At 35.7% G+C, this 24,545-nt stretch overlaps 1 protein-coding gene across 5 annotated transcripts in view; it reads right to left on the reverse strand.

Annotated features, from left to right (window-relative positions):
- The window catches only part of LOC106084433 (talin-2), a 96,351-nt gene that overhangs the window by 41,221 nt on the left and 30,585 nt on the right, over positions 1 to 24,545 (reverse strand). For all 5 annotated transcript variants that reach the window (XM_059361661.1, XM_059361667.1, XM_059361655.1 and 2 more), the window contains exon 2: positions 15,910 to 16,071. The gene's annotated coding sequence lies outside the window, so the exon portion shown is untranslated. The remainder of the gene's footprint in view (positions 1 to 15,909; positions 16,072 to 24,545) is intronic.

Genomic DNA, 24,545 nt, shown 5'->3' on the forward strand with positions numbered 1-24,545 from the left:
CTCGGGTATATATGTAAACCACCTTTCGTCAAAATCCGGTGAAAAATGCATACCTTATGCCTCATAGCAGCTATATCGAAATATGTTCCGATTTGGACCAAATACTAATAAGTACAAGTCCTTATTCAATTGTGTATAAGAAAATATTGATCTTTTTAGTAGTTATATCTAAAAATAAACCAATCTGAACCATATACGACACGAGAAGCCTTACATAAGGAACTGTGTCAAATTTCAGTGAATCCGGATTATAAACGCGCCCTTTATGGGGCCAAGATTTTAAATCGAGATATCGGTCTTTATGACAGCTATAATCAAATCTGAACCGATCTGAGCCAAATTGAGAAAGGATGTCGAAGGGCCTATAGGCCGACCCTAAATCGGCGGATCGGTCTATATGAGGGCCATATCAAGAAATAGTCCGATATAGCCCATCTTCGAACTGATCATGCTTAAAAAAAGAATCTGTGCAAAGTTTCAGCTCAATATCTCTATTTTTAAAGACTGCAGCGTAATTTCAACAGACAGACGGACGGACATGGCTAGATCGTCTTAGATTTTTACTCTGATCAAGAATATATCTAATTTATATGGTCGGAAATGGATATTTCGATGTGTTGCAAACGGAATGATATAATGAATATACCCCCATCCTTCGGTGGTGGGTATAAAAAAAATGGTAAAACAACAGTTTTTGTCTGCTGAAAAAGGGACAGCAGACATGACTGCTGTGTTGACAAACTTATTCCTATGCTATTTCAGCAAACAAGACCTGCGTCAACAGACGTTATTCACTATCCTCAGTAAATTTTTTTTAAGTATTTAATTTTTTTTTTGTTTTGTTTAAAGTTTAAGTTAAAAAAGTAAAATTTTAAAAATATGTAAATATTTTGTTTGTTTTACTTACTGTGGTGTAAACTATTAAAGCTGTTTAACTCAAAATGTTCTTTGTTCGAAACAAACGAAAGAAGGCACATTCTGGCAAAGGCAGAAAGCGAAGGCATCTTTGTTTCGACAGACGATGGATGGTGGTTTGGCTTCCCAAAACAAAAAATAACACCAACCATGTCGTTTCCAGCAAAAACTATGATTCGTTATGCGTTTTCCCCTCCTTCGCTAATGACACATGGGTCACAATTTTCGGCTAAGTGTGAGCGGGTCCATAGGAATTTTGTAGTGTCGAAGCACAGCGGCAGAGAGGAATAGAATCTATGTTTTGGCCAGTTTCTAGACTATAGGCACGTTTGTGGTGACGTTGCGTTTAAACGTTTGTTCAGAAACGTTTTGAATGTTTTTATTATGTGTGTGTGTTTTTTTTTTATATAAACAATTAACGTGGTATAGAAATAATTTAAGTTTTTAATTTTCAAACAAAACGAAGCAATTTAACAGTTTTTTTTTCTTTTGTTATAACAATCATTGGCAGGGTCTTTTTAAAAAACTCCAACAATACGGAATAAAATAACGGAAATTGCCAATTTTAGAAAAATGACAATTATATTTTTCAAAGGTTGTTTTTGTTTTGGTTTTTAATAATTAAGGCTGCATTTGGTGGTGTAGAGTTTAAGGCACGTTTTCAATTAAAGCAATGTTGGTAAAAAATTTAAAACATTTAAAAATTTTCTTGTGTTTTTTCCGGAAAAAGGCACTTTGTTAAAAAACAAAAAGAGAACAACAATTTTCTGTTTATATTTTTAAATCGTATACGTAAGGCACTTTATAAAAAAAATGAATGGAATTTAAAAGAACAACTGTTTTTCGCGTTACACTGGACTTGTGTTTAATTTTCGAAATTGTTTAGTTTGTTTTTTTTTTTTAAGACACTAGGCTTTTGGTCTCTCTTGGGCTGGGGCAAATGGTTAACTGATGACTGATTTTTCAACTATTTTGGATGGCTTGCCGGTTGGCTGATTGGTTGGACCTGATGTCCTTCCCGATCTGTGGTTAGGCCTAGAATGATGTGTTATGTTGACGACACATCGCTGGCTTCTGTCGCACAGTTCATTCATCCTCCTAGCACTTGACAAATGACGACGTCAAACAATCGTCTAGGATGGCATGCGCATGCTCTCAAAAAACCAAAAAACCATTCGGCGAATTCTGTGATGTGTGATATTTTTGTTGCCAAAGGCGAAAGTTTCAGCAGCAGCCGCTATTTAAGATCCCCGAAAGGACTACTCACACACACACACACACACAGATTGAGCAAAAATACAGTGAGCGTTTTTTTCTGTGGGGGTGAGGGGATGTCGTTGGGCAAAACAACAATGAGATCTTGCTGACTGGGTAAAAAAAAACATTGAGTGAAAAATTATTGAGTGAATTTTCATAAACCAAAAAGGGGTGGTGAGTTGAGTCTAAGGCCTGCTTGTCCGTTCAACCCCCTCTTTCACTGCTAAATAGAGTGCCAAGTGTTTAATGCCAGCCAGCATCCTTAGACTGCACCATGGCCCAGGACGACTCTGACATCATTTCATTGTCACCATAAGCTCACCACCAGGCACACCCCAGCAGTTTTGCAGCATCACGTGAACATCTCCAACTGTGTTTGCTGGGTAAAAAGACATCATTACCCCGCTGCTGTTGCTGCTGTGTGGACAAGTATCCCCGAATAGAATAAAGTGGCATGGAGTAAGTGGCAAACCTTGAGAGTACAGAATGAGGCTTTCCATTTATATAATCAACATTTACTTGGCATGCTAATGAATCCGCACCAAGTGCACTAACAACAACAACAGCAAGATTAGAAACAAAAAACCTTTTGCAAAAAACGAAGCCAGAGGAATGAAATGCGTCAGGAAACAGCAGGATTCTGCGGCATAACACGTTTAATCTATTAATATCCTGCTCGATTGTCATCTAATTAGTCAGTCAATTTTCAATCTTCCAACATGAAAAAATACTTTTTTTGTATCCGTCTGGCGCTAACTATTGGGGGTTAGATCAAATCACTTAAAACTTAGGTGAGGTGGGGAAAAACAACTCTAATGATCCTTTGATTAATGGATAGTTAAAAAACAACATGAATGGGCCTGGAGCATATTGCAGGCAAAGCCCAAAATGAGATGACAAAAATCATGGCAGTTTTGCATAACGATGTAATGCTCTGACAAGGGACCACATTAGGAATGACTATGGTTTCTTTCAAGGTTTTTGCTAAATGTCAGCAATTGAAATATTTTCTCCCAAGAGATGGAAAAATAAATATTCGTTTCATGTGAAAAATTTTGTACTGTATTCTTCAAAAAAATAGGAAAGATCTTTTGATGAAGTAAAAAATATTTCTTAAAAAAAACACAATAAAATATTGGTATTCAAACGTGGTGCAAAGACACTGATGATGCAAAATGAAATGAAAGCCATTTTTAAATGAGAAAGTAACACGCGAAAACTTAGAAAAAATCTTTAAAATTGTTTACACTCTTAGAAAAAAGTGTAGTATTTTTTTTTTTTATATGTAAAAAGGCTTGCAATTTTAGAACAGCAGCCTGACTGCTGAAAAATAGATTTCTAGTCCAAATGTCAGCTGCTCCATATATTTTGATTTCTCTGCCATTACAGTATTATTTTTCTTGTTGAAACATAATGTTTGCAATTTGAGAGCTACATGCTCACTACTGAACTGTAGGTTGGTTGTAAACACAAACCCACAAATGTGTAAACATTTTCCGTTCTGCTGATGTATTTGAAGAACTGTCAGAAATATGTTTGCATGCAGGATAACCTTTATTATAAAGAACCACCTCCTCAAGCATGAGCTGCTGCACATACAGACATTAATACACCAAGTGCTTATGAAGACTTGCTTACTGTAGAATTAATCCTGTTTTTATTTGATTTATTTATACGTAATGTATGTGTGGTGGGGGACACAAAAAAAAAATAAAAATCGGTTTCAATCACCCAATTAATTGATCCAATTAATTTTTAAATTAAAACTGCTCCAATCAGGAAAATGATAATATCAATCACCGTTTTTGAAAAATTAACTGAAAACATCTTCAATTAACAAAAATCCATATTCGATTAAAAAAATTATTGAAATTTTTTAAATTTTCAAATATTTTTTCAATTAAAAAAAAATGCAATCTTCTTGCCTTTATATGGTAGGGGACAAAATAGCCTTTTATTAAATTTACTTAAGCACCATATTTAAAAATTGTTAAAGGTGAGCAGTTAAACTCCCAAATAAACCTAATAATAAATTAAAAATAAATTATAAATAATAAAAAGCACACATGAGGCTTCGAAGAAACAAATGTACTATAAGTCGCAAAATCTCATAGTTAATACAATTAACAATATATCCAAATGCAAATTTGTTCATGAACTTTCCATTACATATCAATTCTCACATGTCAATTAGTGCTGTCCGATTTAAGTTTAAGCTCAATGAAAGGGGACCTCATTTTTATAGACGACTAGCTGAACCGGGCCCACTCCGCTGCGCCTTCTTTTACTTTATATGGAGCAAAATTTTCCTTTGAATATTTATCTTCGACAATTAAAGTGAAAGCTTTTAGCTTTTTAAAATAGTATATCGCTTGACTAACAGTTTAACAATCTGATCTTTATTGGGCTACCAATTCAAGTTTGGATGTAGATTAGGTTGAAAAGAGGGTGCAGATATTGGATGTAAGTTGAACTTCATTTTTAAAATACTTCATTTCAGCCCCATATTCTCATGATGTCTCTTCTCTCAAATATTGCCATTGTCATTAAACCCCATATTGCCATTGGTTTAAGGGGAGTTTACGCGATGAGGCGTCCCCCCAACACATGGCCCCAAAATTGGTTCGTTTCGTTTTTTAATCTCAAATACCTTTCATTTGAGCCACATATTGGCATGCTCGAAACATTTTTACCCTTTGGGCCATGTTTTGGGAAATGGGTGATGTCCTAAATAGATGGTCCTATATTTGGATATCAAATTCGTATTCTACTCCCAAATACCTTTAATTGAGCTTCACATTGCGATGGTCAGTAAAAAAGTGCTGTTTGTGCGGTTTGTGGGGAAAAGGGTATACCCCCGAATTAATTCTTGTTCTGCCCCCAATACCTTTCATTGAAGCCCCACATTGACATGGCCGGTAAATATGATCGATTTAGGGGTGTTTTGGGAAGTGGGGTGGCCCTCCCAACACTTAGCACTGAAAATATATCAGCAACGTGCTCTATTCTCATATATCTATATATCATTTATTTGAACCCCATATTGCCATTGGCCTCAAATCTCAAATACCATTCAATCAAATCCCTTATTGCAAAAGCTAGCAAATATGTCCGGTTTGGGATATGAGGCCTAAAAACTATGAATATCGAGCTCCACTTTCTGGAAGACCCAAATTGTCTTGGTGAGCAAATACGTCCTATTTGGGGGTTGTTATGGTGGTGGGACGTCCCCTAGACAGTTGGTCCCGAATGTTGATATCAGATTCATGGTCTACTCCCAAATACCTTTCATATGACCTACATTTTTCCATAGTCGGCAAACATGACCGGCTTGGGTGGTGTTTTGGGGGTTAGGGCGGCCACTCAGTGACTTTGTTTTGAAAATATATATCAGATTCGTGTGCTACTCTAACTATATACTTTAAGAAATGTTGGATTAGCTTAGGCTTAAATAGATGTTTTTAAGACTAGAAGGAAGAGTATTCCATAGCCTAGACAAGCGTATTACAAATGATCTTTCAAATACAACATCATTGAAACTTTCAATACGAATTTGAGAGTTCCGAGTTTCAATCCAAGAATTGAAAGTAAGGAAGAAGGTAACTGGAAGAAAAAGCAGAGGCATCTAATATTGAGAAAGTGCTCAAAAGAACATCCAAGTAATTATTTCGCAAAGTATTCGTAGTCTCGTCTACAACGATGACCGTAAACAAACCGTAGTACGCTGTGGAAACACTTCTGAAGCCTAAGCAGAGTAGTCCTCTTTGATCCGGAATATACCTCAGCACCATACAATATATGAGGCATCAGCACCGAATGAGCCAGCATATATTTTATTTGTGTGGGTAAGATAACATTCAAATTGTAGAGCTTTTTAAGTATAAAGTTTAGTTTGGAGCAATTTTGTGCAATGTGCTAGGAGAATACAATATCCGAATCAATTACAAAGCCCAATGAGGTCATAGTATCGATCGATGTGACAACATTGTTTTGAACAATAATATGTTGAGGAGAGTATTGATGACGTGAGCTATTAAATACCACGCATTTTGTTTTACCAATGTTAATTGTTAAGTTATTTGACCGAGCCCTTTGACAAATTCGTCCGATATCTTCATCAAGGTTCGAGATGCAACTTTCTAACGTACCGGAGTCAGTTGTACTTAACAACTGAACATCATCGGCATATATTGCTAAGTCTACATGTTGTACACAAGAACGAACGTCATTGACATAGAGCATAAACAAAACAGGTCCCAAGACAGAACCTTGGGGTACACCAGTAGAAATAGAATAAACATTAGAAACACGATCATGGCAGACTACATACTGCGAGCGATTTGACAAAAATGACATAAGAAGTCTACAAGAGGTATGTGACAAATTGAAATTGTTAAAGAGTTTTAATAAACGAATGTCATGGTCAACAGAATCGAAAGCTTTGCTGAGGTCAAGTGAGGCAAGAATACTTATTGAAGCCTTAAAATAGGTTTATTTGACAGTTCTATAAAGGAAATCTGGAAAATATCATATCTACATTCAGTTTTGTGAATAAGGCCGTAGAAGTTTACAAATTCTAGGAATTGCTAGTCTTATAGTGTAAAATAAAACATTTTAACTGGCATTTGATAACAATCACAATCGGCAGATTTTGACAATCTTAATAATGTTCATGGGGCCTATCCACTTATTGTTGTCGCAAGTGACACAACCTTATATTAACGAATCCTGCTTTAACAGATAAAATCAAGAACTACAATAACAAAGTAAACATTTTTAGCTAAGCAATCAATTTATCAATTTTGGAAAAACAACATTTGTTAACAATGTTGGATAAACCGACAAAGATAAACTAAATACACTCTTGCTAAGCAGATGGCCGGAAACTTGGTAAAATGGACTTCAGCTATTAATGACTACTACATGCTTAAAGTTTCCGTTTCACATTTTTAATGTTTAATTGCAAAACTAATTGAATCTTGTAAGAAATATCTTGCGAAATCCCCTCGAAAATAACTTTAAAAAAACTTGACTGTAAAAACTCTAAAGAAAAACAAAAAAAAATATTTTACAACTTCAAACAAAGACCTTGTAATGTCTTTCTAAAGTGACAGATAAAATGCCTTAGATTGCTGCAAGTGGTTATATTTTGTTGGTAACATAATGTCCATGTCAGATTTATTTAAGATAAAGTAGATTTATTGGTTTAAACTTGGCCTTGTTATGTGCTCCAAAGATAATAAATTACAATAAATGCTCAGAAATGTGTAGCCCTTATTCTGACTATCTCTCGGTGTAAACTAGCCGCATTGTTGTCTGTAACTGCCTCATTTTGTTACTAAAACTCATCTGCAGGTGATTTGTCAGATATAATTTTAATTTATTGCCCACTTTGATTTTTGCCGAAATTGGATTTTAGTAGAATATTCTAGGGAATTTGTTTATACCAATTTAAAGAAATAAGATTTAATGAGAAATTCAATGCAATTGTTTAAATTTTATTTTTAGAAAACTTTTAGGTTGAGTACTAACCTCTTTACTCTTATAATATAAGTTAAATTCTCCTCTTTGGACTGCTCCACTCTGCAGTTGTCGAAGGACTTAATCAAATTTCGGATGAGGTAGGGGCCGCCCCACCCTAAAACCTACCAAATATATATTTAGACCAATCACGACAATATGGGACTCAAATGAAAGGTATTGAAGATAAGAAAACGTATCTGATATCCAATTGTCGGACCGAAAGTTAGGGGGGACAACTCGAACCCCCGAAACCCCCTAAATCGGACATATTTACCGACCATGGCAATATGGAACTCAAATGAAAGGTATTTGCGAGTTGAATACGAAATCGAAACCCCCTCCGAAACCCCCTAAATCGGACATATTTACCGACCATGGCAATATGGAACTCAAATGAAAGGTATTTGCGAGTTGAATACGAATCTGATATCCAAATGTGATACCTAGTTTCCCAAAACACCCCCCCAAAACAGGACTAATTTACTGACCATGGCAATATGGGGCTCAGACAGACGGTATTTGAGTGTAGAATACGAATCTGATATCCAAATGTGGGGCCAAGTGTTTGGGGGCCGTCCCTCCCCAAAACACCCCCAAAAGAGGAGAAATTTACGACTATAGCAATTTGGGGATCAAATGAAAGGTCTTTGGGAGTAAAGTAGGAATCTGATATCAATATTCGGCAAAAAGTGTCTATGGGGCCACCCCACCCATATAGGACGTATTTGCTGACCATTCCAATATGGGGCTGTAATGAGAGGTATTTTAGAGTAGTACACGAATCTCATATATATTTTCAGGGCCAAGTCAATGAACGGCCGCCCCATCCCCCATGTCATGTTTGCGACAATGGAAATATGGGGAAGTAGACCACGAATCTGATATCAAAAATCGGGACCAATTCCCAAAATAACCCCCAAATAGGACGGATTTGCTCACCATGACAATTGGGGTATTAAAGGGAGTGGATCTTGATATTGATAGTTTTTAGGGCCCATAGCCCAAACCGGACACATTTTTGCTGACATTTGCAATAAGGGTTTAAGTGAAAGGTGTTTGAGTTTAGAAAATGAATTTGATATTCAATTTTGAGGCCAATGTCAATATGGGATTCAAATAAATAATATTTGAGAATAGAGAACGATGCTGATATAGTTTCAGGGCTAAGATGTTGGGAGGACCACCCCACTCCCCCAAAACACCCCTCAATCGAGCATATTTTTCCACCACGCCAATGTGGGTAAAAATTTGGGACTAAGTGTTTGAGGACGCCTCATCTCATAAACTCCCAATGGCAATATGGGGTTTAAATAAATTGTATTTCAGCACGATGCTGATATTTTTTTCAGGGCCAAGTGTCTAGGAGACCACCTCACCCCCGGAAAAACCCTCAAATCGGACATCATGACAATATCGGGCTGAAATAAAGACTTTTAAGAATAGAGTATAACAAACGCCCAAACTTTAATGGTACTAAACCCTCCGAGCGAATTCATAGACCAATAAAAATCATATAGGGTTCAGATAAAGGCATTTATATTCTTTCGCTGTTAGTCAAGCGATATACATTTACTATTTTCGTAGCATGGTATTTCACTAAAGGATCTTCAATTGTCAAAAATACATATTCAAATGATAGTTTTTTTTCCATATAAAGTAAAAGAAGGCACAGCGGAGCGGGTTCGATTCAGCTAGTATATTATAAAAAGCGTTCCAAATGGCCAAAATAAGGTACAAACTTTGCTAAAAGGAGCCTTTTTGGTAAACTAGCTGTTTCTCATAGGTTTGCAGCTAAGATATAGAGGGTTTTGCAGTTAGTTTGTAGACGTCTGGGACTACTTGAAAGTGTTATGACTTTGGGAATCGGTGCTTTGCGATTTGAGAAAAAACATTTTTTCCAAAAATTTTCAATTTTGAGACGGTCTTAACAAGTTGATCAAATCGGGACATTCGCATCTATATTTAGTCCTCTTTAAAATAATACAAAGAAAATAACATCTGGTGGAAGAAAAAACAATGATATGAAGAAAATAATGATGTTTTTTTTGCAAAAAATGCCAAATTTATTTTTCGGGAATTTTAGGTTATCAATCAACAATTTTTAATAATCGTAGAATTTTGTAACCTTTCCGATGAAAATTTTTGCAATCGGTGCACAAATAGTCGCACAATTTCAAAAGTACCGATAATAACTTGACTAAAATTTTCAAAAAAAATTTAAGTTCAATTACTCATAGATAGTCCAGACATTTAACTATTGAAGTTGAGGGTTGATGTTCGAGTCTACAGGGGCAAAAGCTCTCTATTTTTCTCTGATCTGGGACCATCAGTTCAGCTTTTTTTTGAGTTTATAGGGAACACAAACACAAACTGATTTTTATACCCTGGTGGTAAACTAAGTTCGTCATTCCGTTTGTAACTCATTAAAGTTTCGATCTGAGACCCAACAAAGTAAAGGGAGATTATTTAGCTATTATCTTTTTGGCAAAACAGTTTAAAAACAGCTCACGTACGTTTCATGTTTTGTTTCACTGTCAAACATCTTCAGTTTGATCTATAATTGAACCATGAATCTTAGTCTTATAAACGAACAACGCTTGCAATTTCTAGAATTTTATTGTCAAAATGCGTGCTCTGTTAAGAAAGTTCATCGCGCGCCTTTTTCATTTTACGACGAAGCTCATTTTTGGCTCAATGGGCACGTAAATTATCAGAATTGTCGATTTTGGAGTGAAGATCAGCCAGAAGCATTACAAGAGCTACTAAAAGTCACCGAGTGGTGCAGTTTATGGGCTGTTGGCATCATTGGAGCGTACTTCTTCAAAGATAATGCAAATCGTAACCTAACTGTGAATGGTGCGCGCTATCGTGAGATGATATCCAATTTTTTTTTGCCCAAAATGCAAAAGCTTGACTTGCATGGCATGTGGTTTCCACAAGACGGTGCCACATGCCACACAGCACGCGTAACAATGAACTTATTGAGATACGAGTTCGGTGAACATTTTGCGATTTAATGTCTTTAGACTATTTTTTATGGGGCTGTGATAAAGCTCATGTCTATACATACAAGACCGCTTCAATTGACACATTTGAAGAAAATATTGAAGCCTACTTCCTTTACTTTGAGCCCCATATTGTCATGGTAGGTAAGTATGACCCTTTGGAGGGTGTTTTGGGGCTGGGGCGGCCACCAGCACTTTGCACTGAAAATATATATCACATTTAAGAGGTGATTTCGGGCGTACCCCCAAAATTGGATATCGAATTCGTTTTTTACTCTCAAATACCTTTCATTTGAGTCCCATATTGCCAAAATGGGTCAAATATCCTATTCGAAGTATTTTTAAGAGGAAAAGCGCCACCTAGACTTAAACGCAAATTTTAAAGTCATACTTTTAATCTACTCCCAATGAAATCCATATGCCCATTTGGCATTTTTTTATGCCATATTTGTAATCTACAGCCGGATACTTTTCATTTGAGTCCCATATTGATAGGAACGTCGAATATTTCTGTTTAGAGAAGTTTTGGGGTTAGCGCGGCCCGCTGGGTACTTGCACCCAAAATTTAATATGATATTCGTTTTCTAGTCTCCAATACCTTTGATATGATACCCATATTGTGCCTATCAGTCCACTTTTGGTTTTGGGTGGCGTTTTTGGTGTAAGGGGAAGGGTCAGCCACCATCCGTTATCTAAAAATTATATAACCTGTTTTCTTTTTTGATTTTACGGAACAAACAAACAAACCGAGTCTCATATAGTCATTATGGGTCATGTGCCCGTTTGGGGCGTTTTTGGGGGGTGTAGGGGGTCACCCCCTACACTTCGATCTGATTTTGTATGCCAGATTGGTAATCTACTCCCAAATACCTTTCATTTAAGCCTCATATTGATATGGACGATCAATTTGTCTGCTTTTAGATGTTTTGGGATTAGGACGACTTCTTGGCTACTTGGAACCAATTTTTAATACCATATTCGTATTCTACACTTCAATACCTTTCATTTGACATCCATATTGTCCTTATCGGTACACTTTTGATTTTGGATTTCCCAGAAAATTTTCAGTTCACCTATTTTAGGGTGTTTTGGGCGGCCCCTCAGTTACTTGAACCCAATTTTTATTATACAATTCGTACTCTACTCCGGAATACCTTTTATTTGAATCCCATATGATCCCGATCGATCCACTTTTATTTTTGGATAGTACTTTTTGGTTTAAGGGGGAGGGTCCGCCCCCTCCCGATATCAAAAAATTATATAGCCTTTGTTTTCTTCCAGACCAACCTACACAATCTGTGAAAATTTCAAGATATACGATTCAGCCGTTTTTGAGTCTATACGGAACAAACACAAATTCATTGTTATATATAAGATAAAACCTTTTTGTACATTTCGCGTATTTTTCAATAGATGGGGACGATTTTCGTCCCCCTGGCTTCATATTTTCATGTATAGGTATTCGAGGTCTCATCAAAAAATAACCGTTATTTTAAAATTTTGTGAGTTACGTATGTTGGATTTTTTTGAAAAAATTTAAAATAATGTTTATTTTTCAATCAAACTTCATATATTCCACAGTCGTTATCTACTCTCAAATACATAAAATTTTTGTATTTTTGCATGACAGAGAAGATCGGCCCGAGACATTTGTATGCTTATCAGGATGACAGATTTGGATGCTGTTCCCATGACCTTTCATTTAAAACTTTTTACTTCTTTAAAAACTAGTAAGGATTTCCCAGAAAATTGTCAGTTTACAATGTCCCTAAATAACGGTTGCTGTTTACACAAAAAGAGGGACTGTTTTTATTTTTAAGACGTCATATTGGCTATTCATAAATTCAAATACACTATCCATTGTTCTTAGAACATGTGACTTTAGTTCTATAAAACAACAATCAAACGTGGTTATTAATGAAGGTGGGGCCCTGGAAATTGTTTTTACTTTGAGAAAAACTTGACTTTGATCACAAAAACAAAAGATGAGTAAAAATTAAAACAGAATAACGAATCTATGCCGGAGATAAAGACATTTATCAAAGAAATGAAACCAACAAACATCGAAACTGTCGACAGTGTCAGCAACGACAACAAACAGCGTTGGCGGGGAGCTAACTGCTTGCCTAGCAAACGAATCAGCCATAAAAATCTCAATTGGCGCGACAATGTGGAGCCATACGGCCATTTTGTTTTCTGTGTAAATTCAGCAAATATTCTTGTGTGTACAAATTTAACAGAATAGAGCGTTGATTCGTTATGAGTCCCTTCGTGCAAAGGATACCATCTACCACATACATATGTACTCGTCTATCTTTGGGTGAGAGGAGTTCGTTTGTAGCAGATTTGACTGAGTGGTATTGTTGTTGTTGTTGGGCCATAACGAATGGAGGATATCTCAATCTGTATATCTCTACTGTTGTGCACACACACACACAACTTACATACATCATTATATATATATAAATGTTTGTATGCTTCAAATGTTACCACCAACTCAATATTACTTATATACAAAAGGATTCTGCGATATTCTTGTTGTTTTATTTATCCTACTCTTATTTGTTATGGACGATGGGAAAAAGTGAACTTTGAGCAGCGCCATTTTGGAGCCCTGTTTTATATGACAAAGTTATTCAAGACAAATTTGGATTCGTGGCAATGGTATTGGTGATGCTGCTGCTGCTGCTGCGAGTAGTGTGGGTAAATATCCTTTTATATATAGTACAATGAACACACATACATACACATGCATGTACCAATTTATTTACTTTGTACAAATTGACAAAGTATAAAAAAAAAACAGAATAAAAAATAGTTGCAAAATCCATTCCATTCCCGATTAAGCCATAAATAAACTACAGTTATAACTTAGACTTTTTATGACCGTTTTACAAAATTACCATTTTGTAGAGTACAAAGTAAAATAGCAACGCACGCAAAGGGTCCTGCAGTAAAGTAGTGCCCGTGAGGTGGGCGGTCAGATACTTGACTATATATCCATTCCATATGTAGATTAAGAATGGAACGGGCTCTCATAATCTAGTTTCATGTTTCAATGTCAGTTGATACTCTACTTCTAAAGTCCTTTTATTTGAGACCCAGATTGGCATAAACATACTCATGTTCTGTTAAAGAGGTTTGGCGGTCTTTGAGATGCAAAAAATGCAACTTTAGCCCATGAACATTCCAATGAGAAACGGGGAAAAACTTCTCACATATCAATGAGTGCAGTCCGATTCAAGTCTTAAGCTCAATGATAAGATTCATTTTTTTTATAGCCGAGTCGGAACGGTGTGCCGTAGTGCGACACCTCTTTCGAGAGAAGTTTTACATGGCAAAGTCCTCACACATGTTGCCAGCATTAGGAGGGGAAAACCACCGTTGAAAATTTTTTCTGATGGTCTCGCCAGGATTCGAACCTGAGCGTTCAACGTCAAAGGCGGACATGCTAACCTCTGCGCTATGGTGGCCTCCTCGGTCCTTGAGATAGTTCATTCAAAATTCATACTTGGATATCAAATTCGTACTCTCAAATATCTTTAATTTGAACGACATATTGTCATAATTAGGTCACAGGGCCGTTAAAGCGCATTTAAGTTACTTTGATAGAGCAGAACGTTTATAACTTGCTATATATTTCATTTTCACTTTTATTTTTAAAATACAATAAGTGACACCCACCCAACAACCTACAACATACATACAATCTGTACAGCATTTATAAAATGTTTTGCCTTATTGTGCAAACGACAACAAAAAAATCAAATGCTACACAAGGCAAAACCCGGGCTTAACCAGTAGTGCTAAGTAGAGTAACACACATCATACCCCCATAAAACCCTCATCTAAATAGTGATACTCTTTCTCTCGCACATATACCAGTTACTTCTCCTACTCTCACCACTAATGCAAATGTGAATGCAAAGCCATAGGTAGGAGTAACCTATGGCTTTGCATTCACAACCACAACGAATGCTTAAGCAAAACAGCAACAACAATTGTTGTGTTTATGCTTCTCCTTCTTTTTTGGTGAAAATTAATTCCTCATTTTCATAGCTTTTCTTTAAGGAAAATTAATTGTCATATAAATTCGTCGCTTCTCTGCAAAAAAATCTCTCGATTGATACAAATTTCATTAAAATCTATTCAGGCGTTCGGCCGTACCACAAAATCACCTTCATAAAACCCTTGGTCGTTTAGTAATTTATATTCGTATTTGACTCTCAAGTATCATTCATTCGAATTCCATATTGTCTAGTTTGGTATACATGTCCAATGGGAGGACGACCCCCTATATTACCCAAATTTTTATATAAGTTTCGTATTCTACTCTCAAGTACCTTTCGTTTAAGCCCTATATTGTCCCGTTGGATGTACATACATGTCCATTTGGGGCATAATTCTGGCGAAGGGGTACACGCTTGGGAATAGACCCCAAATTTTAGTATTCTACGCTTACATACCAAGTTCGTACTCTACTTTTGCGTGAGTTTTTGGGGTAGTACGTTCCCCACGATTATTTTATCCTAAAGTTTTATACCAATTTTGTGTTCTTGGGGGTATACAAAATTTCGCTTAAACCAATGCACCCATCTCCGAGATTAGGCGTTTTTGAAAATTGGTGTTAGGGAGAGGGTCCGCCACATCGCGGGAAAATCACAAAATAAAGTGCCCTATTTTCAACGAGGGCAAAATGAAAATCGGTTCAGCTGTTTGAGTCAAGGTGGAACAAAAAAAAAACTAACAATAGATTGGTTAAAATTTAACTCTACCATTCACAATAGAGGTATTCCTATGGGTGGCCACAACTAAATGTATATTATGGTAATTCCAAAAACAGATGTTGCACATTAGCCTACAGTGGTATTTTATTCAAAACTCCGTTTGTAGGTCTTATATTCAATTGCTAGGTGTTTTAATGTTGCCAACAGCATATTATTGCCAAGGGCAGAATAAAGTTTTACGAGTTCATAATTTTCATCAACTAGAAGGGCCGTTATACTTCATATTTAATACTCGGAGAGTACAACAAAACGTTTTGATGTATTTTCAACATGGACTTAAATCATCGACTATCCATGTTGACATTATACTTTTAAAATCACATAATTTTAGAAGCATTTTAACCACTTAACTGTAATACAGTTTAAGATTTACAAGATTTTTTATTTTAACTACATAAAAATAAATTTGTTATGTTACTCACCTCACAATTCGTTATAAAAAATTCCTTAAAATATGTATGTTTTAATCCAGAAAAGAAGAAGAAATTATATTTATAAATTCTAAATGCTTAAAGCATCTGTCGTTCGTTGAAAAAAGCAGCAATCCTTAGTAGTGTATGTTTATCGATGTCTGGTTGACGGATCTGCAAACAAAAAAAGAAACTCGATTAATATACAAATGCGAATAAGTATAATTTTCACAAATAGCTAAGAGCATCATCTCTACAAACATTGTATGTAATGGAAACTTTCTTCAAACATCATCAACAAACACAAAAGTAAACGGCAAACTTATCTAATGCTGTTGGATGCTGATGATCGTCGATCAATAAATAAAGCAAATACCACAAAATTCTAACCGCAAACAAATATTTCACCCAGTAGCTCTCTTTTCTTGAACTATTCCGCTGGCTCTCTCTCTCCATCTTTTTCTTGCTCGCTCTATGTCTATTGATAGCAAAACCACAGAATGAAAGAAGAGAAGAAAGATTTCCTATTGTTGACGCAGCCAAAAATGACATGAAACAATCCTGGCTTTACCGTATTGACAGATAACAAAACATGACAATATCGGCATTGCCAAACTAACAACAACTACGGCAGTGATGTGAGACTGACTGGCTTGCTGCTGGTTGTTGAATACAGCATATGCGTATTATATCTATCTATCTGGCTAGCAAGTAACGATGATGGTTAATGTTGGTAAAGATGAAGCGAATGGGAGGTTAGCAATTGCTTTAGTATAGGCTTAAAAGATAATGTGCCAGCTCCCATTTGTTCGCTGACAATCAATTTCAATAGCATCTCCAAAGATATTACAGACATGAGCCACGCTTTATTTGTGGAATAAATTTCATGCATGCTAACTGTAATTAGGGGGGTTGCACACCATGCGTTTTATAATAGAATGTTTACATAGCAAAATACAACCATTAATATGGATACTTAAGAAGATTAAGCAAAAAAATGATGTCTTGTAGTTTGAGGAAAGTTGTCCAATCCGAAGTGTCTTTAAACAAAAATTGGTTCACATTTAATCCACATTCGCTGAGGAAAATATACAAAATCCTTAAATGAGGATTTTTGCAAAATTGGTGTTTTTAGTCAAAAAAAACAGAAGAGGCACAAAAACAAAAATTATACAAGTTTAGGAGCAACTGAAAAACCAGTTCGGCGATTTCAGCTTTGTATGTATAGAACAAGTTTTCCCGCTCCTTCAATGAAAATTTCACATTATTTTGCGGCACATTTTCCACCCACTAGAGTAAACAGAAATTGTTAAAATCTTTTTTCGAAGTAAAAAAACTAAATTTCAAAATTTTGGGTCCAAATAATGGATATACTTTCGTAGTAGACGGTAGTTTGATATTCGTGCCAAGGTTACTAAATACGGCAATCCACCACGCTGGGTTGCCGAAAATGTTCCGACTTTAAATAGAGATCTTGTAATTGTTACAAAAAATCACAGCTGTGCAAAAACATTTCACAATAGAGTATTTTTTGATACTTTACACAGATGAATTATAACTAGGAGGACTCATATAACTATTTAACCAGCTCAATTATAAGTATGATCAATATTACTATTTGAGTGAATGTTGCTTAAACAAGTTCAAAAACCTTAAAAAAATCTTTGGTTTAAAATTTTTTTTTGAATTCTGCATAACTTATGCTGTTCTATAAGCTATCCGAAACAGTACTCAATAGAAGTTGTAAATAAAAACGATTAGTATTAAAGGCGACCTTTGCATTGATTTTATATAAACTTTATGCCTCAACAAAGTAAAAATACTTCATCATCCATTTATTATTGGTGCCATTTGCGGTTACATGTAAGTATTGAGTGTAGCAATCCAAGGAACCTAAAACAATAGAAAATGCAAGAAACCAGAAAGTGGCCTTGCTACCAAATAAGTGCAGCCGTAGTGTATAGGAGAATTTCATTTACTGCACATGACCACTAGCAACAACAACAACGAGCACAAAAATAACCAGTATCAGTAGTGCGATAGATAATAGAATAACTCATACTGTCTGTCATTTCAATGGTACGCACCCCCTGGTATTCCATCATCATATTTTGTTAAGATAGCGGAGACAGTCGAACAACCAAGAAGCGCGAAGAGTTTACCATAAGTTGTTTACCTCAAACAAACCATATATAAATAAAATGTCCAAAAGAAAGATAGCCTGCCATTCAGCCAGCGAGCCATCCAACCAGACAATTTGCTAAAGGAGAACAAACAATGCGAGAAAGGCCATGGAATGCGGCATAAAACCTTAATTAGCTAAACTAAGAAACATTTTAAAAGAAAATATCATGCTGATTGACACCAACATTAAAGAGACAATGTGCGTATTTTTTTTTAGCACGTGTGTTGAAAGTGCGCTCAATGAAATTCTTGAAACTAAGTTGTTATATTGATATGGGGTTTGTCTTTATACTAGAAAGAAAAAACTAAACGTGGCATGCAAATTATAAGCATGTGAAAAAGCAAACAAACAGTTAAAGATATTTTCTGTAGTGGTAACATTCTTAGTATACCCTGGGATGAATCAGCTGTTTAGCATTAGACAGCTCTTAAAATCTATAGATTCCCTATGGGAAATGTGTAGTCAATTGCCCCAAATATACCGGTCCTAAACTGGAGAAGTAGTAACCTGTCACAGGACATATCCTACAGGGAAGGAAAAGTTTCAATTGCCATAACTTATGATTCGTTATTTTTTAAAAAGTCGCTTAATTATTGTTAAAAATTGCTTTTCGTTAAATATATTTGCTAACTAAAGACATCTCTCTTAAAAATACTTGCAAAGTATACTTATCATTTTCGAACTTTCGCAGGAACTATCCTACGGTGTTAGGCAGGTAGCAATTCGTCACCTCGGGCGACAAAACCTTTTAACAGTGATAGGTATTTTCCATGTAAGGGAACGAGAACTGGGACCGGTCCCTATCATCAGAGGACCTATCCCGTGACAGGTTTAGGACCTGTCCCATTCCCCGTAGGGTTGTTTACAAATCCGAATAAAAAATATTTAAGGAGAACAATAGAAGCGAAAGCATAATTTGGGGACCGTTATGTAGTAATTTCTCAATAAATATTCAATTAACCCATATTAGACCGCAACCCCTTCCTATGGTGCATTTGCTTTGAAACTTTACATGTAAGCAGCTTTCGGTTTCCTGATAAATAAAAGGTATTCTCGGTGTATTTATGCAGCAAATGCACAAAATATGTATTATGAAATGTTTCTCTTTTTCCATCAAAATTTAAAGGGTGTAAAAAAAGTGAAATTTTTTTAATTTTTCCTTGGCTTATATTACGAAAAATTAAAATAAAAACACGACAGGAAGATTTTTGGAAAAACTATTATTTTCATATTATTCTGCAGAGCAATACCTAAAAATTATTTTTTCTATATAAGTTAGTAACATATATAAGTTAGTAATACATACATGTAAATGTTTGGAGACCACCATAGCGCTGAGGTTAGCATGTCCGCCTATGACGCTGAACGCCTGGGTTTGAATCCTGGCGAGAACGTCATGAACATTTTCAACGGTGGTTGTCCCCTCCTAATGCTGGCGACATTTGGGAGGTACTGTACCACAAAGAGGTGTCGCCCTGCGGCACGCCGTTCGGACTAGGCTATAAAAATGAAGCCCCTAATCATTGAGCTTAAACAAACTTGAATCGGACAGAACTCATTAATATGTGAGAAGTTCGCGCCTGTTCCTTAATGGAAAGTTCATGGGTTGGGCTAAGTTAAGTATATTCAGTAAACGGAAAAGGTCTATTTACCTGCAAGAAGCGCTATAAAGCGCGGCAATAAAAAAGTAGCAAAAATTCATCACACGTGGGTAGGAAGACCCGTATTAGCGAGTACTTAAAAGTTCAAAGATTGGAATGCGTTATAAGAGGGCCAAGTTTACACCTCAGGTTGGTTAAGAAGCAATGCTGAATATACATCCTATATTCGGAATTTCGCCATAATTTCAGGACAGTATGGCACCGTCCTTCAATAGAGTCAAAATGTTTGGCGAAAGGCAAGTGTATATGAACAAACTGCAAGCTAATTATATATTGTTAACATCCATTCTCGGACGCAAATCACAAGGCAGAATATAGTGCTGAAGAGTGCTAGTTCTCTGCGAGGGGGAACCGGTAGCCTAAAATTTGTAAAACTCTGAGAAGTCGCCTTAAATCCATTGATAGGAATGTACATAAGCACGCTATGATGCTCCACGCAGACTTTAATGTGCGGACTCGCAAAGTTGCTCGCGTACTTAGAAGAGAAGAGAGGGCGAGTGTGCCTGAGCAAAATTTTGAGTTTGCCAATTAGAATTTACTGAAGATTTTTCCTCAGCAGCAAATTACAGCTTGGAACAGATGAAAACCAATCATTTTATTCAAATAAATAACAATAAAATAATTTGTTACTGGCATATTTTGACTGAAAAGTACTCGAACACACCTGTTGGAAGTTCTTGTAAAACACTTTTAATGGCCCTTTTAAACGGTACATCATGATCGTACTCATCGTGTGTACGTGTTGATTACAGCTTTTGACGGTTAATAGATTTTTTCTTTTCTTTATTTGGCACAGAACGTGTATTTCAATATTTGTCAATTAATGATTAAACATTTCTTGGTAAACGGTAATTTATAAACGCCATTTACCGAAAAAAATAAAGAATTAATTTGATTTTTCAGCCATGACTGATGGGTATGTGTACATGCGATGCATACACCTTTGTTTTCACCAATACCAACGGTGTTTTATTTTAGTACTATAAGGTGCAGAGAATGTAATTTTTATGAAAATGACATATATGCAGAACAATGAAGTTCTGGATAAATTACCATTGGAAGCTTAAGCCTAGTACTGACTTCATTCACAGCGAAAATGTCTTTTAAATTATTGCGTACTCTTTTCTTTGTCAGAATAAACAAACAAAAGTCAAACAATAACACACAACAAAGAAAACAGTATTGAAGTAGAGTTGATCGGCCCATTTCGTGAGCATTTAATTACATTTACAATTAAAATTGTGCGAAATATATACTGATGCAGCGACATGTCGCTACTACTTTGCTCATAGAACTCAGTACCACTTGTACAGAATATGTTCGCATTATCTTCCTCACCATTTTTTTATAGTGCGTTTTAACAGTTGTTCGTGTGAAAAGTCAGTATGCAATCAACTAGATGGCAACAGTTGCTGTATATAAATATAAGCCCTCTTTTATTTTCGAACTATCCAGTGCAGGGCAGCGAAAATTGTCAAGTGGAAAAGACATTTCTCCATCCAGTACAACCAGTATTCACTTCATAAGGTTACGCCAAGCGATCAGCCGACATAAACTTTTTTGAATTTTCGTCATTAAGTCAAACTTGTTTTTGCTTACGTTTTTCTTACTTGTTTGCAATGTGCCTTTATTCACATTCAAATTGAAATTATAAAATATCCAAAATGAAAAAATACTTCATCAGTGTTTTCAAAAGATATAAAAAATAAAAAAATGCGAGCAATGTGCTGAATTTTGTCGGAGAAAAAACTAATTTACGGACATTTATTCACAATAGGCAGATTTTGACAAACTTAATGAAGTTCATGTGGCCTATCCACTTTGTTTTGGCAAGTGACTTAACTTTATATCAGTGAATCCTGCAGTAGAGCGAAGTTCTAGATAAATTACCAGTGCAGGCTTATGTATAACATCTGTTTTTAGGATTGCAATGATGTGTTTTTCACAATTAAGTGTGGCCACCTATACACATATCTCTATTGTAAATGGCAAAATAAAATCTAAACCAATCTTTTCTACAACTAAGAGCAACAATATATTTTTTTTAATTCTATGACCGCATATGTTTTGCAAATTTTATTTATAAATTTTAGTAATACCCTTATATTGTTTTGGCAGTTTGGCAAACGTCTTTACCACCCAATGTCAAACAAACAGTCTTGCACTGATTACATTTTTTGAGCTTTATTTCGTCCTTCACGACTTGGCTTGAATAAAATGCAGCAATTGTTCTTTGTTTTGCTATTCACAATAGATGTTGGTCACACTTATTTGTGAGAAACATATAACGGCAATCCTAAAAAGCTATGAGCCAAAGAGAAAGAAGAAAAAAAATTTCTTGGGCTATACAAAATCCCTGTATAGGTATACAGTACTACGTTCCACTGAATACCTGTAAGTTTCAGAAAGTGTTCATTAATAAAGCACACCTATTTACGTATTTCCAGAGCCCTCAATAACTAGCATCACACTCTTGGAACGCCAAACCATTTTTGGAGCCAACCGTAGCTCTCATCATATAAGGCAATACAGGCAACAATTCAGTTTTAAGTATTACCATGTGTGTTAAATAACAAGACCGCGAATTTTTATTGTGTATGAAGAACAAGCTGATAAAGAAGTAAAGAGCCATGGGTCATGACCCTGTTATTATTTTTCCTAATAAATTGTGTTAGTTTAATTATTTTATTGGTGATTTATTCCGCACCAATTTTCTTTTTATTCTTTTTCAACTAGGCCAAAATTTTTGCTCTCAATAAAATTTGATTTAAAAAATAGCAAAAATTATGCAAAAAAAAGTAAGGGGCGATAGCTTTGCCAAGTCTTGTCTACTTTTTCTCTCACTTATGGAGGGAAGAAATAAAGCAAGCGGCTGCCGCTACCTAAGAACTGTGATGTGAAAATTCAAATTTGAATTTATTTTTAATTCACCTTCACCTAAAGCTCATGCTGTGTGGTGTATGACAGGCACAATCTGTTTTATTCTCATTTATGCTTTTGATCTTGTTTTTTCCCTCGTCTTTTTTTATTGTTATTATTCCCAATTTAATGATGATCTTGCAGAGCGAAACGCTGTAAATGATGATCTTCTGGCTGTAGAAGCAACAGTTGTTCAACTTTGCCAACTTTGCTAGTCAAACATACGTACTCAGAACGCCACTGCGTCATTTTTGTGATGAATCACAAATATATTTTTAGAAAATGTTTCGTGCACAATAAAAACTTAAGATAATAATGATGATAGTGGTGATGGCGATGGTGAGTGAGGATGACGATCACTTTAATAATAATTGACTGTCCAACGGAAGTGTGGCAGGGTGATAGATTTTTTCTTCTCGCCAACGTCCGTCCTTATTATTTATTATGAATAATAATCAGCAGACCCAAGATGATTGTGTTGGACTGCTAAGTTTTTGTCACACATACATACATACAACGCATGTATATGTAAACCACACAATGAGGTAAGTAGAGCTATGGTAGGTAAACTTCTTTCTAATTTTTTTAATGTGTAAATTTGAATTTTTCTATTTCTTTAAAGAAAGAAGGGCAGAGTGTCATTTTCATTATGAAATTTTAATATTTCTGGTTGAAACATCATTGAATGAAGAACGTTTTTTCCACCAAACATACCGTTGAATGATAGAGAAAGTACTTCATGCTGAACGGTTCGAGTTTTAAAAAAATGATCAGAGGCCTGGCTGGCTTCACTAACGGGATAGCTGAAAATATTTTTTAAGCCTTCAGACCTGGTGCTCGATCGCTTTATTCTCATCCTCGTAAAGCCGGCTTCTACATAACTATTATGCGGTATTCTGCCACGTGCCCATTCATGACATCTATCAGAGTACTCAGTTGGGAATTCTATTCGAGTACGACAGCAAGTAGTTCATTTGTTCTTTTCCCATGATGAGATCAGAGTACAAATTCGGTACTTTATAACCATGAACAAAAAGCTTGTTTTATTTTCTTTTAGTTCGTTCTCGGTGCTATTTCAATAATCTCACGAATGAAAGATTGTCCTAGTTGACAATCACCCTGATGAGATGACCTACAAAGGCCACATCTCTACTTCTCTGGTTATAGCGATTTTACGATTGTCGCGCTCATTCTGGTTGTCCAGTAGTCATAAGCAGTAGTCATTATTTCAAAGCATCAGGCATCTATTGTGAATGAAAATCGTCCCAAAAGTTCACCCAGGAAAGTCTTCTAAATTAATGAAACAGTTGACGAGTTTTCGAAGCATAACTATGATATACAATAGGTTTGTATTATTTAAACCCGAAAGGATTTAATTGGCTTGGCTTATCTCCGTCTGTTATCGCCGTTTTTATTGTGACATTGTTGGTAAGCGTGTAAAATGCGAAACGTATTGTGTCATCATTCAAACGGAATGACAATACTAAAAGACGAGGAACGCAACATATTTATTCAATGATTAAACTTTTAGTAATGCAAAAAACTGCTAAGAATTAAAAAAAACAACAATTATGAACTCTGAGATTGAAATTAGTATTGCTTGGTTTTTAAAAAAATAAAATTACATGTTTTTTTTTTAGTTTTATTGATATTTGATTTTTTCGGATGAGGGTCAGTGTTGATCAACGTAAAAATACAAAACAATGCAGGAGACCGCCGAAGAGCAGAGGTTAGCATGCCCACCTATGATGCTGAACGCCGAAAAATTTTTCAGCGGCGGTTATGTCCTCTTTATACTGACGACATTTGTGAGGTTCTATGAAATATATATTGTTTTCCCCAAAGCAGGGCGATTCACCGTTCGAACTCGGCTATAAAAAGGA

This window comes from Stomoxys calcitrans, chromosome 1, assembly GCF_963082655.1.
Source record: "Stomoxys calcitrans chromosome 1, idStoCalc2.1, whole genome shotgun sequence".
In the NCBI taxonomy this organism is placed as follows: domain Eukaryota; kingdom Metazoa; phylum Arthropoda; class Insecta; order Diptera; family Muscidae; genus Stomoxys; species Stomoxys calcitrans.